An 18088-nucleotide genomic window follows, 5' to 3' on the forward strand; every position below is an offset into this window, starting at 1 on the left:
TTTTTTTAAACTGAGGTTCTCTTCTCTAGATGACTTTGGTTGGATCCAGTTGACAAAATATCACTAGAACAGTATATAAATATATTTGCTTGAGCACATGCATAAAAACACATGATGTTTGTATTTGGGGGGAAATATTATGATGTAGTTAAAAGTTGTTTTCCTACCTTTGATTTGGATATATTCTCCCAGTATCTGATTTATATTTTCACTTTCACTTTTAACATATATTTAGAAATGATATGCACACAAAGAGTTTGTGCAGTTCCTGAAGCAGATCTGTAGTATCCTACCATTATTATGCCATAATATGAAATCTATTTATTCACTGGCATTTAAACTAAGCAAACGTGTAACTCGTCCTTGGCAAAATCACGTACTAGTGTAGTTGGAAAGGGCCTGAATGACATAATACCTTTCTAACTTTCAAGTCATTTCTTGCTTGTTTAATTGATTTAATCATAATTCCTGTACATGTGGTTTTATGGAGCATACAGAGTACAACTTAGAATCAAAGCAAAACAGAGAGGGGAGAAGTGTAAAAACAATTAGTTATTCTTTGTAATATTAGGCACTTAATTGCTGGCTCAAGATAAAAAGAATTGGATGTCAAAGACAATGGAGAACTTTGAACTCTAAAAATAGCCATAATGGAAATTCACTGTAGAAACAACTTACTTTACAAAAGCAAAGCAAAGCAACAGCAGTAAGCAAGAGCCCATGCGTTTATGGGACTGGTAGTGTACATGCCAGATAAAGTATTACTGCATACTTACCACCGTCTGGAGCCTCCTTTCCATTTGGGATTTGTATAGTTTTGGATGTCTCTTTAAATTGACTTCTTGATTTTCATTCAAACATGTACTGTAAGGCTAAAGAATAATTTATGCTCTCATAAGGGAGACAAATAAGAAGTTAATAATAAAATTATGAATCAACCACCTTAATATCTTATCTTAATATCTTAATATCTTATACCTATAAGTATAAAATTAATAAGATGAGATCATCTCTTTTATTTGAGATGAATGAAACTGATAGTCATCTACCTAGATTGCCTTAGGAAGGTTAAAGAGACTGAAATTAATAAATTGAGAAAGCAAAATTGGGACATGGATGTAAATTTTATAGAAAAAAGAGTAGGGAACTCAGAAGATGGTGGATGGTACCTAGTTTATGCCCAGCCAGAGTTTCCAGGGGCTTTGAATATCTGAACCATATGTTCAGTAGTAGAAGGTTTAAAGAGATGGGAGCAAATCGATGTGCAAAGGAAATAGCAACCTGATTAGAAGGAAATGCCCAGGAAACCCCACTCTTTTCAGCACTGGGCACTCAACACTTGCCCAGCAGCCTCGAGATGCCACTGTGAACAGATTCTTCCTGCACTGGCAGCTTGATAGCCAAGCCCATGTGTGAGTCATACTCTGGATGCTTACAGTAAGTGTCCTGGGACTATACACTGAAATATGGCCAGCAGAATACTGCTAGAGTGAGCGTATTAGTTACGTTTCTGTTGCTGTGATAAAATACCATGACCAAAGATAACTTTTGGAAGAAGGCGTTTATTTTTTCTTAACTGTTCTAGAAGGTTAGAGTCTATAACATTTGGTGGGGAACAAAAAGGAGAATGTCCCTTTTTTTTCCTCACACAATGAGGCTATAGAACCTTAAAGCCTTTCCCCAGTGATGCACTTCCTTTAGCAAGGTTTCATCTCTTAAAGGTTACATAACCTTCCCCAAACAGCACCATTAAACATGAGCCTCTGGGAGACATTTCTCATTCAATCCACAATATTGGAAAAGTAATTTTGACTCAGAACTGCTCAGTACTGGGGGAGAATAAAAGTGAGTCTCTAAAGGAACTTTCACAAGGTTCCAAGCAGAGGACCAGAGAGCAGGACGTACTATACTAAGTGGTCTATCTCCTGAGAGATCGTCCGGAGGTGTGCACAATAAGTTAAATGAATTACTAAGTGGGAAGCCTCATGAGTAGAATGGAGAGAATGAGTCATGGGGAGGAGAGAATATCTGGGCTTGAAGACAACGCAGAAGATCTGAAATAGTCAGTGAGAGAAACATAATAATGAAAATGTATGAAATATGTGAGATGCATGGTACACCATGAAAAGACCAAATTTTATGAGCTGTGAACATAGAAGAACTGCATGACAAAAACAAAGAAAACATTTTAAATAAATCTTTTTGTTTTATTTATATATTTATTTTAAACATATTTATTTATTTTATTTATAAATTAAAAACCATAGGCATTTAGAACACCCAATGGGCAAGATCAGAAAAAAAAGTTCCCCACTAACTATATGGAAAACAAAAATAGAATGAAATGTGTGAGAGAAATACCAAGTGATACATAGAGGTAAGTCTATCTAAATAACAGCTGATTACTTATCAGAAACCTTTAAACCAGAAGGTATTGGTGAAACAGATCAGTACATAAAGGTAACTATAATCAAGCTTGAGAATCATTAGAACATACGTGTAAAATTTATATTCTGATAAATTGGAAAACTCTGAATGGACTAAATGAAATTATAGATACATATGACTTACGAATATTAAATCAATATTAGACAAGCAATTTAAACAGATCTATGAGTAATGACACCAAAGTAATGGACCTAGAAAACACATATCAACAATAAAGATCATTGCTAGTCAATCTTTCTGGTTTACACTAATATAATTATTCTCAAAATACCCGGAAATGGAATTTAAAGACATATCAAAATGCTCGGGAATCAATATATTTAAAGGAGAAATTTCCTGATCATTTCAAAGAGTGCAATGAAGTTCTTAAAAAAAGTTTCTTAATCATAAAAAAGCTTGAAGAAATAAAACGTGAAGGGAACATATCTCTATAATAAGAGGTATGAACAGTAAACATATCTCATAGTACCTATAAGTATATACTATATACTATAAATATAGATATATGAAGAAAAACCTCAAAGCTATCCACTTTCTCTACTCTTCTTCACTATAGTGCTTAGAGTCTTAGAGCAATCAGACTTAAGAAGCACACACAGGGACATGTCTTAGGGTTTCTATTGCTGCAATGAAATACTATAACCAAAACACAAGTTGGGGGTGCATGGGTTTATATAGGACAGAAACTCAAACACGGCAGGAACCTAGAGGCAGGATCTGATGTAGAGGCCATGGAAGGGTGGTGATTACTAGCTTGCTCACATGGCGTACTCACTTTACTTTCTTATAAAATCCAGGATGAGCAGCGCAGGGATGGCACCACCCACTATGACTTTGGCCCTCCCTCACTGACCACTAATTGAGAAATGCTGGATCTCATGGAGGCATTTCCTCAACTGAGTCTCCTTTTCTCTGATGACTCTAGCTGTGTCAAGTTGACACACAAAACTAGCCAGTATAGGACAGTAATAGTAACATGTGATGGCTGGTATCAATTAACATCACAGAATCTAGAACCACTTGAGGTATGGGACCCTGAGCATGGCTAAGGGGCTTACCTTGATTATATTAACTGATGTGGGAAGATCCATATTGACAATGTACAGGACAATTACTTTGGTGGAGGATCTTGCACAATATAAAATAATGGAAAAAGGAAGGCACACTAAGAAGCATTCTTGCTGGTTCTTGAAGGTAGATGCTATGTGAGCAGCTGCTTCAAAGCTCCTGCCACCTTGACTTTCCTGCCATGAAAGACAGTACTTTGAGTTGTAAGGTAAAAAATTCCCCCTTAAGCTGTTTTGGTCAGGGTATCTTGCAACAAGAACAGACACTAAGACAAAAGGAAGAATTCAGAGTGTTTTTATTTGTGGATGATGTGATTCTAAAATGAAGAGATCCTAAAGACTCCATCGGGTAACTCTTGGAGCTAAAAAACACTGTCAGCAAACTATCAGAATACAAAATTAAAAGACAGAACCTGTAGATTTTCTATATTCCAATGATAAACATGTTGAGAAAGAAATTAGGGAAACAATCCCATTCAAAATTGCCTCAATAAAGACAATTATGAATGTAACTTTTATTTCCTCAGATGGAGGGATGAGATGAGAGCTATACTTAAGCTGTGTGACTGCATGACTTAGGCTGAGCCCAGAGCATTTCTTTCTTTGTTCTAACTATCCCTAAGCCTCGGCCTTGAGAGTTCTAGCCTCTGTCTAATCTAATCTTCCAAGCTGACTGATTCAATCTGGCTTCACTCAGTTTCTCACTGAATTGCTCTGCTTGGCCTCATACTAGCTCTGGCAATCCATTCTACTCTTCTGGCTCCTTATCATTCTTTGGCTAGTTCTGTCTTCTTTCTGTGTTGTTCTCATAAGAGTTGAGTGTATCCCATCACTAACGCACTCTGTCATATCTCTCTGTGATTCATCATTTTGTCTGCTCCTCAGTTAGATGTCACTCTCCAACATGGTTGCTTCCTTCTACCAACTCTCCTTATCTACGTTTTCTGTAATATAGCCGGAGGGATTAGAGGTAAGGACATATTTGCATTCCAGCCAGATCATAAAGACCTAGAATGTCTTTGGATGTGATCATTTTCCAAAGCAGCCATGTTTCTGCATTAAATTTCTCTATAGAAAATCCTAACAAGTTGAAAGGCCTAATAAAAAGAAAATACCTTTAAAACAAAGAGAAATAAACTGAAGAAAACACTTGAAGGTATATAGAGCTCTTATGCTCATGAACTGGAAGGATGAATATTGTGAAAATGGTCATCTTATCCAAGACAATGTACAGATTCAATGCTATACCATTTCTATTCTTCCCATAAACAGAAAAAGAAATCTTGAAATACACACGGAAGCACAAAAGACCTTGGATAGCCAAAGCCATTCTGAATAAAAAAAAAAAAAAAATGCCAGAGTTCATACCTAATTTCTTGTACTGCAGAGCCATAGTAGTATAAACAATTGTTGAAGAATAAATTAAATAACAATTAAAAAATAAAAACACCAATTAATCTTTTTAAAATTGTTCCAAATGTTGTAAATGAAGAAACCCTTTTTATTGTATTAGGTCAGCATATAATACTCTGATATCAAAACTAGATAACGGGACTATAAGAAAGAGAACCATAGGGCAGTGTCTTTTATAAACAATATAAGAGTCCTTAACAACACATTAGGAAATCAAATTTGGTAATATATTAAAAGGTCTATACACATGACTAGGTGGGGTTTAACTATGGAATGGGAGAATAGTACTTCTGTCTGCATGCATCTTTTGGCAAAGATAGAAGAATGCATCCAAAATGCATACAAACATCAAGAGACTTTATTAATGTACTGTTAAAAAAACAAACAAAGGGATCTCAAACTTTTTATTTTAAAATATACCACAAAGCCATTATAACGCAAACAAGATGAACTCAATGGACCAATAATTTTGCTTTTCATTTCTAGAGCTTTTTATTACAACTTTTTCTAATTAGCTTGGTTTTGCCATCAAGTAAATTTTTTTGGACTAGTAAATATTTGCTTTCATTTGATAAGTTTTATACTTTTTGTGTGACACTACGACTAAATCTAGGGTCTACAAACTAGGCAAGTGCTGTACAATTGAGCTATCCTTCAGCTTCCAAGACTCCAGATTTATTATTTTAAACACAGACAAACATGGAAGACAGAAGAATCTGGTGGTGACATTATGGAGATTCAATCATCAAGAAAACAGAAATCTAGTTTCTTAAATGAATTACAAATCTACTTTCTGGGGAAGCCATAACAAAATAGCATAGTCTGTGTGAAAAATGATAGGCATTTACTTTCTTAAAGGTTTAGTCTAGAAGGTCAAAATCAATGTGGCTAGTTCTTTTTTCTCTTATTTTTTTGCACACAACTATCTATGTTTTATCCTTATTGATCTTTATGTGTGCAAACATCACTGATGTCTTTGTGAGTACAAATTTCATCTTGTAAGGACACATGTCAGTTTGGATTAAAACCCACACTAAAGATCTTCTTTTAATTTAATCATTTTTTTCAAAGACCCTGTCTAAAATATCCTAAGGTATTGGAGTTGGTACTTAACAATGGAAATTCTGAAGCACAGTTTTATCTGAAGACAATTTGCAAGGAGATAGTAGAGTATGAGGGGTCCTGTCAATTAAGAGCTTATGGGACAGTGATTTTACAGTGTTAACCATTATGAGACAATCGTGGACATTTGAATAATGACTGCATATTTCATGATATCACGGAGTTATCAGGCTGGAGACATAGTTCCTGTCAGGCATGCATGAGACAGGAGTTCCCTTAGAAAAGCTTATCTGTTGTTTAAGTGTGATATTAGTGCTACCAGAGCTTTTAAGGTATAAATGCTGCCACTTGGGCTCAATGGGCCAATTAAAGAGACAAGTAATAGGAAAAGCAGAGACAGATTTACTCAACATGGCCACACTGGAAAGAGAACAAAATAAAGATGCCCAGCAACTGCCAATTCCATATTTGACATTCTGACCTGAGGTTTAGTTTAAATGGAGGGCAATAAGTATGAATGAGCAGTCAGTCTAGGTTAAAGTGTAATCCTGTTATCATTGACCCGTCACCATCTGCCACCTGATTTCCAGTTTGTCCTGAGAGTTGTCTGTACTTTGTGAAAACAAAACAGGCTTGTCCTTTGGTTAGCACCACAGCCTATTTCTTTCCTTCTCCACCATGAGACCCCTCGGGGGAACTCTAGCACCATGGAGTTTGACAGCCAAAGAGAGGTCATTTTAGTTATCTTTTTGTTTCTGTGATAAAATACCATGAACAAAGGCATCTTAGAGAAGAGTTAATTGTGTTTAGGGTTCCAGGGGGAGGAGAATTTATCATGGTGGAAAGTTCTGGCAATGGACAGGCATGGTGGTGTTAGGAAACTGGGAGAGATCACACGCCATGCACAAGCATGAAGCAGACAGAATGAACTAGAAGAGGCATAAGGCTTTCAATCCCAAAGCTCACCTCTGGTGACATACTTCCTCTAGCAATGCCACATCTTCCAAACAGGGAGCAGGTGTTGAGATGTCTGAGCCTATGGGGGATGTTTCACATTTAAATCACCACAGAGGGGATCCCACTGTTTCTTTGTAGAATGCCTGCTCTTAGGCCGGGATGGTTACATTAGCTTTAGGATTTTGCTTGGAAGATACAATCATTTATTTGTTTTATAGATATAGATGAAATTATTTGTGAATAAAATTACCTCTTTGAAATATGTTCCAAAAACAACTTATGAGTAAGGGGGAAGCAAAAGGAGTATCAATGAGTCCAAGACTGGACATATAGTTGACGATATGCACAAAGTAGTTCTGCACTTGGTTCTCTCCACTCTTGGTGTCTTTCACAATAAGAAGAAAATGAAAAAAAAAAACCCAGATACACCTTGAGAACTTGCCTCCCTAGTTCTTTTTAGCTTCCTCCTACACCTGTCCTTCCCTTTCTTATGGGTCCCTTTCCAATACTACTGTTTTTTTTGTTTCATTTTCTGTCCCACTGAGTTTAACCAGAGCCAACTGCCTGACCATAGGTACGGAACCATCCATCAAAGACTAGTATGTTCACCAGTGGCTATACATTTAAAGAGAATGGCTCTCTTTTCCCCAGAGTTCTTCTTCAACAGACAGTGAAGGTGTATAACTCCCTACAATCAAATTAGTTGACTCTCAAATGGTGATCTTGAGGGCTCTGATTCATTTACATGAGCCATTTAAAGGGGAGGAATGAGATAGTTTCAAAGTTTCTAAAAGATTCAATATGGACCAGCAAGATGGCTACATAGAAAAAGGAGGATATGAGGTAGCCAGAGTTGTCATTCAGTGAAATCATATGAGGCTCGGTCATAAAATCAGAGGGAACTCAACTTTACCAGTGCTTGGACTGTATTTGGGAAAAGATGAGATTGATAAAAATCTCCAGCTAAACATCTGGCCGGCTGACATTTTGCTTTGGCCTTATGGTATCCTGAGAGGGTACCCTAACCTATTGTGAAATCCCGGTGGTCAGACTCGAGAGCTAGGTGTTGTTTTAAGATACTAATCTGTTACTTGTAAAGAGAAAACAAATATACCTGTCTTCCATTTCCACAACTCACGTGCTGGGTTCAAAGTTCTGCTTGAGCTGCTTCTGCTCTCCTGAAACCCTCCTATGTCCCTTTCTACTTGCCTATCCCCAGCTTCATTTCCCTTGGAAAACAAACCCCATTCCCTTCTTCAATCCCCTTGCTCTGTGCCTCTATTGCCTTACCTATCAGTAGAACTGCATGGCCTCAGGTTTCTACTGCTGTGATTAAAACACCAAGAGCAAAACGAAGTTGATGAGGAAAGGGTAATTCATCCTATACTTTCACATCAAGGTCTATCATCAAAGGACATCAGAGCAGGAGCTCAAAGCAGAAAAAGGAACCTGCAGTCAGGAACTGAAGCAAAAGCTCTTCACTGGCTTGCTCTCTGTGACTTGCTCATCCTGTTTTCTTATAGTAACCAGAATCACTTATCCAGGGGTCACACCAGTCATATAAGCTCCAACCTCAATCATCAATCAAGAAAATGCTCCGTATCTTTTCCCACAGGCCAATCTTGTGGGAGTGTTTTCTTAATTGAAAGTCCCTCTTCCTGAGTGACTTTAGTTTGTCAAGTTGATATAACAAAGCCCAGCTATTTTCTGTCTTTCACTATCTTAGCATTCAAGGGTTGGTTCTCCGGCTGATATACACATCTTAGAGTTTATTCAACCCTCTCTACTTTCACATCTCTGTGAAAGACAAATCTGTGCTCTTTGTAATTTTCATGCCATTAATGCATATATTGTCCAGTGTTAGGGCCGCTGGAAGGCTCTGTAGTCTTCCCGTGTGATTTATTAATGTGAAGAGAAAACTGTTTCTCGGCCAGTTTAGGTCTCTTTGTTTGGGAACCTTCAAATGATCCTAGGGTACACAGATTAAATAACAGGCAGGAAATGAAGATGTGTCTCTGTGCATACAGGAACATACAAATGAAAGCTCTTTCCGAGCAGCTAGAGGTAGGAATTTGTATGCAGACGTAAGTGGAGAAGGGATGTGGAGAAAGTGCTTCTATGGAGAAAAAAAAATGAGCATTTAGAGAAATAGATGGTAGGCACCAACGACTATGATGCCTGCTCATGCAGCCACTCATTCAGGTAGGTGTGGTTAACCCTCTTCCTGTCGAGGATTTTCTCCTAAGAAGAAATTTATGACAGCTTTATTCCCAGAAAGCTTTGCTTTCTATCAGATAGGAGAAGCTCCAAAATTGCCTTTCTAACTCAGTTTTATCATAAATATCTTCACTTAAAGTAATCTTCCTCCCAATTCAGTGAGTCATAGATGCTTCCCACATTTGCTTATGCTTCCATTTTTTTAGGACCTTGTGATAGGTGAAATTTATGCCTTCCCAAGATGTCTGCTTCTTAATCCCCAGAGGGTCTGTGTGTTAGCCTACATGGTGAGGTGAGTTCAAGGCTATTTATCATTGTAAGTGAAAGAGAGCAACAGCTAAAAGAGTGAGAGATGGGAAACAGGAACACACAGAGAGATGTGGTGTGATAGCTTTGAAGATGGAGGAGTGAGCCCATGAACAAGGAATACAAGCAACCTCTACAAGCTTGAAATGGTTCTAGAAAGGACCGCCTATATTGACAGCTTTATCCTGTGGGGAGTTCCTCAAAAGACCCTCAATCACAAAGACAACAGATGGCTATCGCTCCAAACAGCATGAGGAATTTTATTAATCCTACATGCTGGGGACTCTTATCTCAGCACGCAGGCCAGAGGAGAGACCCAGAACAAAGAAAGAACACACTTTTTATACCTTGTAAGGGACAAATTTGAGCAACAGGGTAGCTGGCTTATTCTAATTTGTGTAGCAAGTAACCTTTTCAGAAATTTGTTGGTTTGCTTAGTGACTACCTTTGGCCTGGTAACTCACTTCGCTTGCCCCCATAGTGGGTTATTATGATTTGGTCAGCAAAGCAATAGTACATTTTGAATTTATGGGCCAGCGATTAACGTCACAGCTATCGACAAGGTCAGAGCGGTTTGTGTTTTTTTTTGTTTTTTATTTTTTGTTTTTCCCTCAGAATTCAGTGTGGGGTGGGGCAGGGGGATTCTTCTGAGAACTGTTATTTTTGTTATGGTTATTTCTCTGAGAACAGCTAATATTATTTTGGCAGCTGTAGGCTAAATCATTTTGACAGCTAAAACTAGGTTTTTACATTTGTTTAGTCAGCCAGCTCCTTTATCTGGCTCTGCACTTGGCCTGGTAGTACAGTTTGGAAAGTGCTTTTCGAAGGGGGAAGGTACTGGGGGGTCTTGAGCTCATTTTGGATATGAAAATCCTAGTCTACATGATTGCTCTGTATTGGGCTTATGATTTACAGATATGTAAGATATTGTATTACTTTACGTCACCAGGTTTGTGGTCATAGCAGCAAAGTCGAAAATAAATATAGGCTGGGATTAAAGGGGGGCAACAGTGCCCAGCTATTTTCTTCAATCCACTATTTTACCATCCACTTGGAAACAAACTGTTCTCTCTTTCCACTGAATAATAATCAAGACAGATTTCTGTGACTTCAAAGCTATTATGGGTTCTCTCTGGTAGCAAGGTAGCCACACATTCTTCAGCAGACATGGACTAGAGACCCTGGAGACACCATCTCCCCCTTTCCACAGGTTGACGGCTGAGTCTTCTGGGTGCCTTCTATTTCAGATTCAATTGAGAATCCATAGTGTTAAAACTGTTGACTATGTGGCTAGCAGTTCCCACGACTCCATACCATTTGTTCCAGTGGCTAAGCTGAGCTGAGGAAACGGATATCTTAAAGGTTCCAAATACTCATTCAGATGAAGAGATGCATATCAAGTGATATCTGGAGGGATCTCAGGCACCAGGGTTTCCGTTCCTGTGGAGCTGGGTGCACCACCCATTCAGCATGCAGATGAGTTTTCTGTGTTCAGCTGTCCTGAAGCTCCCTGGACCATGCCCTTTGTACTTCTGTGGAGGCTTCAATTGCATAGGCACAACTGAAGCATGAACAACCCCGTGGTAATGTGACTGGGTAAATGCCATGACTCAATGCTAACTAAGGTGAGGAGACCAAGCCAGGCCCATATGTCCTGCTCTTTCTGGGTGCCTCTGTGGCTTGGTATGGCATGGGATTGTTTTTGAAATATATTTTATTACTGGGGCTGTAGATCCGTGGCAGAGAATGTTTGTCTAGCATGTTCTGGGTTCTGTCACCAGCACTGCAAAACCAACCAACCAACCAAACAAACAAACAAACAAAAACACAAGGAGAAACCAGTTCTAACTCCTTGCTATAATAGAGGCTGGTGAAGACATGTACCAAATATCTAATTTCTGAAGAAAATGGAGTTTCCTTTTGCATACTTGCTGACAAGACATCAGCAAAATTAGACTGGAATTTCAAACAATTAACACTGTGAATATGAAAGGGGCTAGGTGTGTGTGTGAGAGAGAGAGACAGAGACAGAGACATGTCTGTTATGGCACCTGGTTAGCTATAGTTACACTGTGGCAGAGGGAAATGAGTTAGATTGTCTCTTCATAGAATTAAGTGGTATGTATTTTTTAAAAAATTTATTATACTGTACAATATGGGGGCAGGATATACATGTACAGAAATCAGGACAATGTTTAGAATTCAGTTCTCTGCTTCCACAGTGATCCTAAGATCAAATTCAAGTTGGGTTTAGGGACTGTTTTTACCACTGGGCTATCTAGCCACCACTCTCTGCCTGCCTGCCTACCTGTTTGCCTTCCTTCCTTTCTTCTTTCCTCCTCCTCCTCCTGCTCCTCCTTCTCCTCCTCCTCCTTATTCTTTTTTTGAGACAATACCAAGGAGTTTGTGGTATCTGTAAATACAATGAGGGGAGCAAATTTTTGCATATAGCTGGCCTTCCAGTATTTTATTTTATTTAAGTTGGAGTGATACTGAAGAAAAACATATTTGCATACAGTACAAATGTCAATGCAGATTCTTTGAGTCGTAAGAGAAACCGTACTGGAAAATCAGATCATTAGAAGTCAGGCAGGACATGAGCACCAAGTAATGTAATGAATGATTCTTTCCCCCAGCTCTTTGCAACTGATGTTTCCACATTCAGCATTAGTTCTAATAGTGGGCCTTGTCACCATGAGACTTTGTAGGTAACACAGAAGAGAGATCACATGTTAGAGAGTGGACGTCTGTGACACCAGACACTGCCAGTCTCTTTAACTCGGCTTTGTGCACACAGAACAAGACAAGGCCATCTGTTGGCAGCTGAGGCATGTAAATATTCATGTCATCTTTCTCTGTTACAAATACCATGGCCCACAGCCCATGGCCCATAAAGTTCTTTCTGATGTAGACATCAGGCATCTCCACTCGCTCTGGATCATCAACATGTGAATACTCTCATGATGATATCCTCTGATACAAAGGGTGTGGCTGATGATTTGTATTCTTACCAACCCGGAGACATCCTCTGAAGTACTTGATGGTCTGTAGCCCCTTTTGCAAAGAGCTTGGTCAGTGTTTGATGACATTCATTTGATTTAGGCGGCAGGAATTTTCTTTGCTTTGACAGGGATGAGAGCACCTGCAATAAGAATCTCCTAGTTTATGATCTGAAGACCAGACAAAAGATGAAGAGTATGATATACCTGAGGACATAATAAAACATGGACTAGCTATGATTCTAAGACGCACTGATACACTCCAGAGCCTCTCAGTAAGTGTGATTGTTTCAGGTCAGTAGCCCTCTTTAGAAATAACTTGGCCAGATCTGATAATATTCTTTTGGTGTAGATAACAGGAGTTTCCCTTGCCTAACCTTTGGTCTTTGTTTTCTGAGTTAGGCTCTCTTTCTGAGTGCTAACTCCGAAAACTAACTTTATCCTTTACCCACTCTTAAAATCTTTGACTTATGTTTTACTTTATGTGCTCGAATGTTTTATCTGCAGGTACATATTGTGTACCAGGTGCATGCCTGGTGCGCTAAGAGTTCAGAAGAGGGTGACAGGTCCTCCTGGAGTTATGGATGGCTGTTAGCCACCATGTTGATACTAGGAACCAAACCTAGAACTTCCCCAAGAGCATCAAGTGCTCTTAACCCCTAAGACATCCTTTTCCCACTCTTTCTGTCTCTTATCCCCTGGATCTAGAGGAGATCTTTAGTCTGCTTGTTAACATAGTCATTAGTGTCAGAACCTGGGCCCTGGCATCCCTAACAGGCTAGGACTGGCCAATAAGTAGTGGGGGAAAACAAACAAACAAATAAACAAACAAACAAGGGTGGGAAGCAGAAAAAAAGCAAATTCATTCACTATGTCCACAAAGGAAAGATGAAACAAAAAAACGCAGCAGTTCAGTCCTTGGGGTCCTGACATGAAGTTTAGGTGGAAATGGAAGGGAAAGGGTCAGCAAAACTAAGTAGCCCAGGTCAAATTTCGTCCTGTCAATCAGTGGCCCATCATTTTCTGGGATGCAGACACTTGCAAGGTTTGATAAGGGAGAATGTGTACAGTGTCTGTTCTCCTCTGAGCAGTACCAGGCTTCAGCCTTTGCTTACTCCCAAAATGAGATTTCTGGAGAAATTCCAGTTCTTGGGGACCATTGTTTCAATAGTCTGACAAAACAAAGGAATGGTCACTAGTATCTCTTTAGAGTATCTTCATTCCTGTCAGGATGGCTACATGCTTGTCTTGACATCTGGGAAACACTTACTCTCTCTGATTTCTTCCTTTCCCCCATGCAGAGATAAGCAGCCATCCAGTGGCCTAGCCAGTTTCTTTACTTCTACATCCAAAACACATAACATTTCCACCTTTCTCCTGATAGGTGTAGAGCTCTCCAGCTTGCTTGGCCCGTTCATTTCCTCTAACTCCAATGACATCAACCTGGAGCTCCCTCCTGAGTCCATTTTTAAATTCTTTTATTAACAAGACCAAGACATGAAAAAGGGACCTTTATCCCAGTGACAAAAAATGTACCCAGTCATTGTAGCTGTTGATTTCCTAAGGAGAGAAACTCATGATCAGTACTTTTTTCTTGTAACATGACCCGAGTAGAAGTTAATCATGCATTTATTTTTCTCGATTAAAAATTTAAAATAATTGAAGGGGGAGGTGGAGAGATGACTCAGTATTTAAGAGTGCATACTGTTCTTGAGAAAGACTAGATGGGTTCCCAGCACCCATGGGAAACACAAAGCTCGCTCCAGGGGGATCAGCTACTGGAACTTCTCAGGCACTGGAACAAGTCAGCATAGACTCTCCAGACTCCTGATTACAGAGGCCCACTGGGGATCCCGTTTGGACGAGCCCCCAAATGTTGTGCCATGAGTCCATGGGAAACCCAGATGAGTCTAAGAATTGCAAAGCCCACTGCAACTCCCAAGAGTCTTTTTATTGTTTTGTTGTAGTTTGTCAAAAGACCCTCACTCACAAAGACCACAGAGATCACCATTGTTGCAAAATGCATGAGGATTTTACTTATCCAACATGTTGGGGAACCCCCTCCCAGAATGCAGGCCAGAGGAGAGACCCAGAACAAAGAAAGAACACACTTTTTATACCTTTGTAAGGGCCAGATATAGGTACCAAGGTAGTCTGGCTTATATTAATTGGTGTAGCCAATAACTTTTTAGACATTGGTTGGTTTGTATAAGGTGACTCTCATTTTGTCTATCCTTGTGGTTTTTAGTGTGAGGTGTGGGGCAGGGGAATTGTTAATCTTGATTTTGACCGTTAAAACTATGTTTCTATATTTGCTTAGTCAGCCAGCTTTTTTATTTGACTCTGTACTTGGCCTGCTAGTACACTTCGGAAAGTCCTTTTGAAGGGGGAAGGTACTTGGTAGTCTAGAATTTATTTTAGATATTACAGTTTCAAGTTCAAACCCCGTTCGCCCACCTAGCAGTCACTGCGTGAATGCTGGCAAGCAACCCCAGTCCAGAAAACATTGGGTTTATTATAGAGTATAGTTAGAAATAGTGTAAATATTTACAGAAAATGGGAGTAAAGGGTGGAATAGTACTGAAGCGAAGGGGGGTTAATGCGTGTCTGTTCAAGGACTAATTTTATGGCCAGTTGTAACTGTCTGTGACCTGACTTGAGTTTACCTTTTACTTTTTCCATGGTCTCCCTTAGCTTCTCTAAGGTGTCAAGGACAGGCACCTGGAGAATTATCAGCAGGAGTATTGGGTATTGGTTTCTGGAGACACAGAGGTAGGGAGAATGTCTTGAGCTAGGGGAGGGGGGCGGGGAAGCCCTGGACTGCTGCAGGAACACGCAGCAGGCAGCACAGAAACCAGCGGTCTGAATATTGTGTTGCTGTGGGAAGTGGGGGGGAGGGGTAGGGGAGGATGGGAACCTCTGGGGAGGAAGGCAGAAGCAAACTGTACAACACTGAAGTCTCTAGTATCAGTAATTTGGGGGTTACAACAGGGGCCATTTGCTGCTTTGAATTAAGAATCTGTGGTGCTGGTCATCTGGGTGGGGCTGAAGAAATAGCTACAGTTAACAAGATACCAGAAACACTGAGTCGAACCTTTGCTTTACCAAGACAATTGATGTCCGTTAGTTGGGTTTGAGAAATTAGCTGAAATTGAGACCAGCCCCGTTGAGGTGAGACCTACTGGGAAGTGTTTCAGCACACTGGAATACAGAAGCTATGCTCCAGAGATAGTCAGTTTTCCCCCAGTGCTGGTAGCAGATCCTGGTAGTCACCAGGTGGTATGGTTTCAAGGCATGAAGGGCTCAAGGAAGGAGGCTGTGGCTTGGCACTTGTTGCTTGGCTGGAGTCCTAGAATAGAGCCCAGGAGAAGCCAGGGGTGAAAGTACAGTCCAGTTGTAGCAGAAGCCCCCAATGTTTTGGAAACACCAGTACCATGGAATGACTGTGAAGGACAGCAGCAGCCCTATAGTGTACAGCCTACAAGACAAGCTATGTGTAGGATGGCAGCCCTTTGGACAAGCACAGAGGACTTTCTGTGACATGCATCTCACATGAGTCTCAGAAGCCTGGCACTGAGATTTACACCATTGGACTTTGATTTTGCTCTGATCTGACTGTGACTGTGCCTGATATTTTCTTCTTGGAATAAGAAAGGGTTGAACTTGTTTTGATTTTATAGGAGCACACACACTTGAAGAAACTTTAGATTAAAAAAAAAAAACAACAACGAAAAAAAAAACCAAGAGAATGAATGAACTTTTAAATTGCTTGATTTGTAAAGACTACTTGACTTTTATGTTTTATATTGTCATGTTTATTAAGATCTTGGGAATGTTAAAAAAAGAAAAGTTATTGTTAAATAGTGTTGTGTTGATGTGTCTGGCTCACAAAGGGTCAAGTGCCTGGACTATCTTGTTATTAAACTTGCCACAAGCTAGAGTCATCTGAGAAGAGGGGCTTTCAATTGGAAAAAAGGTGTCCTTAATATCTGGCTATAGGCAAGCCCTTAAGGCATTTTCTTCATTAGTGATGAATGGGGTGGGCCCAGCCCATTGCAGGTGGGAGACTTTCCTGGGCTGGTGGTCCTAGGTTCTATAAAACAAACTAATAAACTTTGCAAGCCATGATACAGCCAGTAAGCAGCACTCCACCATGGCCTCTGCGTCAGATCCTGCCTCCAGATTCTTGCCCTGTTTGAGCTCTTGCCTTCACTGCTTTCAATGATTGACCATGGTGTCAATCATTGAATCTTTTATTAACAAGACCAAGACATGAAAAAGGGACCTTTATCCCAGTGACAAAAAAATGTAGCCAGTCATTGTAGCTGTTGATTTCCTAAGGAGAGAAACTCATGATCAGTACTTTTTTCTTGTAACATGACCCGAGTAGAAGTTGATCATGCATTTATTTTTCTCGATTAAAAATTTAAAATAATTGAAGGGGGAGGTGGAGAGATGTGATGATTGACCATGGTGTGTAAGTGTAAGCAGAACAAACCCTTTTCTCCCCAAGTTGCTTTTGGTCATGGTGTTTCATCAAAGCAATAGAAACCCTAAGACTGTAGCCATAGCTGTGTTTCTCGGGATTACCTGGATTTAGGAGGTTTTACCCTCATGAGATGAATTTGGTGTCTTCCAGTGTCTTTTTTCCCTATGGCATTCTGTACAGCCACCTAAGTGAAGTCCCCAACTTCTAGCATAGGACCCTTCCATTTTGGGCAGCTGCCTGGTAAAGTTCCCAAACAAGTAGGGAATCAGATCATTTTAGGAGCAGCTCTCTTCCTCTCATCAAAAGGCCATCCACCCCATCTCCGTAAATCCCGGGAGAGTCCACACAAAGCCCAGCCTGCCACAGTTATAATAGTAATTTGCCTAAATTGCATCTTGGGTATCTTGTGGGTCCTCCAGGTTCACAGGGTGAAGGTACTCTGAGTATATTTTCTTTCCGAGGCTTCTTATCGCAGGTCAGCGCCTTGCCTCCGCCATGACCCGGGGCTCTCTGCTCTCCGCTCTCCGCCCTCCGTCCAGGAGCCTGTGCAGCACAGGAAGCCCCCCGCCCACATGTGTCCAGCTGCTCCTGGGACCGGCTTCTCCTGCCGGCGAGCTGCGGGGCGGCGCGAGCTGACGTCACGGCGGTCGGGCGCCTGTGCGGGGCGGGCAGACGCTCCTGGCGGGCGAGCGTGTGCAGGTCTGAGTGTGTGCGAGTTCTGGCGCGGCTGCTGCTCCGCCAGGGACCGCGAGGTGAGCGGAGTGCGGGGAAGCTCCGGGAGTGTGCTAGGCGCCGCGGGGGCGAGTGGCGGCCCTGTGGGGCTCGGCGTGGGGGCGAGGGGGACCGCGTGGTGTGGGTTGTGAAAGTGAGGAGGAAACAAGGACTGACAGTTCAGTCATTTCTCCAGAAGCTTGTGCGGTGCGGTGATAGCAGGAGGATAAAGTCCAAACCTGTTTGCTCCAACTGTTTGGAAAGGATAAGACTTCTTGAATGGATAGATTAAACTGCCTGAACGACAGTCAGCCCCACAGTGGAGAAGTTTTCAAGGGGACTGAAGAGCACCTACCCCAACCCCGGGCCTAAAGTTTCTCAATTTTAGGTGTATTGTTACTTTCTGGGTTCCCTTTCTA

General features: G+C 40.7%; 1 protein-coding gene across 9 annotated transcripts in view; it reads left to right on the plus strand.

Moving 5' to 3' along the window:
* Positions 1 to 18088, plus strand: part of Abcg2 (ATP binding cassette subfamily G member 2 (Junior blood group)) — a 107961-nt gene that overhangs the window by 38427 nt on the left and 51446 nt on the right. Inside the window, exon 1 of one of the 9 annotated variants that reach the window (XM_030255400.1) lies at positions 12601 to 12744. The exons of 6 other annotated variants lie outside the window; for them this stretch is intronic. The gene's annotated coding sequence lies outside the window, so the exon portion shown is untranslated. Of the gene's footprint in view, positions 1 to 12600; positions 12745 to 17583; positions 17711 to 18088 lie in introns of those variants that run through there. 2 more of the 9 variants (XM_006506150.4, NM_001381927.1) reach the window with 2 other exon arrangements.

The sequence above is a fragment of the Mus musculus genome, chromosome 6, assembly GCF_000001635.26.
Source record: "Mus musculus strain C57BL/6J chromosome 6, GRCm38.p6 C57BL/6J".
In the NCBI taxonomy this organism is placed as follows: domain Eukaryota; kingdom Metazoa; phylum Chordata; class Mammalia; order Rodentia; family Muridae; genus Mus; species Mus musculus.